The sequence below is a fragment of the Primulina huaijiensis genome, chromosome 8 (genome assembly GCF_012295235.1).
Source record: "Primulina huaijiensis isolate GDHJ02 chromosome 8, ASM1229523v2, whole genome shotgun sequence".
NCBI classification, from domain to species: Eukaryota; Viridiplantae; Streptophyta; class Magnoliopsida; order Lamiales; family Gesneriaceae; genus Primulina; species Primulina huaijiensis.
The window spans coordinates 5,946,916-5,948,310 of NC_133313.1; positions in this window are offsets into that span (position 1 = coordinate 5,946,916).

Here is a 1,395-nt window from a genome sequence, read left to right on the forward strand (position 1 = left end):
TATATATATATGTATGTATATGTATGTTTGGATGAAGTGTTTACCACTACACCAAAAGTTATAAATGTTAGTTAGGCGTAACTTTATTTCCTTATACTTGTGGCAGCGTAGAGTGTACCTACTTGGGTGTTAATGGGTCGGGCTGTTAGGCCCATGAGTCCGGAGAGGTGCGTGCCTATCTGTTGGTGCTGTTTCATATCCCTTAGAGATTAGTCTTACCCTTTCCCTATCGTTGGTCATGTACCCAGCTGAAACAGTATTACCCGTTAATATCTGGTGTCACTCTTTTACGGCCCACTTAGCCAACCAGATCAAGCAGCGCAACGTCAGCAGCTTGACACATTAGAACTTCTCAGGAGGTCACCCATCTCAGTACTACTCTCACTCATGCACACTTAACCCAACATTTTCCCGAAGAAGTATAGAAATATGCTTCTTGTGAGACTTGAATCCATAACCTGGCTCTGATACCAATTATTAAGAATAAGCGCTTACCACTAGGCCAAAAGTTATAGCTGTTATTCAATACACAACTTTATTTCCTTATACTTGTGGCAGCGCAGAGTGCACCTACTTGGGTGCTAATGAGTCGGGTCGTTAGGCCCATGAGTTCGAGGAGGTGCGTGTTTATCTGTTGGTGATGTCTCATATCCCTTATAGATCAGTCTTACCATTTTCTTACCGTCGGTTCTATCCCCACATGAGACAGCATTACCCGTTAAAACTGATGTCACTCTTTTACGGCCCACTTAGCCAACCAGATCAAGCGGCGCAACGTCGGCTGCTTGACACATGAGAATTTCCCAGGAGGTCATCCATCTCAGTACTATTCTCACTCATTCACGCTTAATCCAACAATATATATGCACGAGCAATAGTAAAATGTGTATACAAAGATTTTACGCATAAATTTGACAAAACAAATTTGAAATTTCTTAATATCTGCCATTAAAATTGAAGAAGACCTAAAAAAATAAAAACAAAACGTGGAAAATGAGGTTGATGGAGTTTTGTGAGAGAAAAAAGTGTATTACGATTTGTAAAAATATGCGAAAAAAGTGAACAATTTTTTTTATCATTTTGTCCCTTGAATATGCGATTATTACGTTGAAGTTTGAGGATATTTATGTGTAATTATATTGGTGTAAGCATATTTAACCAAAAAAATTAGCAAGAGACCGATATATATATCAAGTTTAATTTTATTTCACTGTACTTTAAAAATTTATAATTGCTGACATAAATAAATAATTAGGAGCTATTAATCCCTATATAAACGACTGCCTCCCCAACACAGATTCAACGAATTTGTCTGTTAAATTAGTTTCATTCTTTCTTCTTCCTCACCAAATCTAACTTTTTAAAGCAACCAACTGTTGGAATCAAATATATATA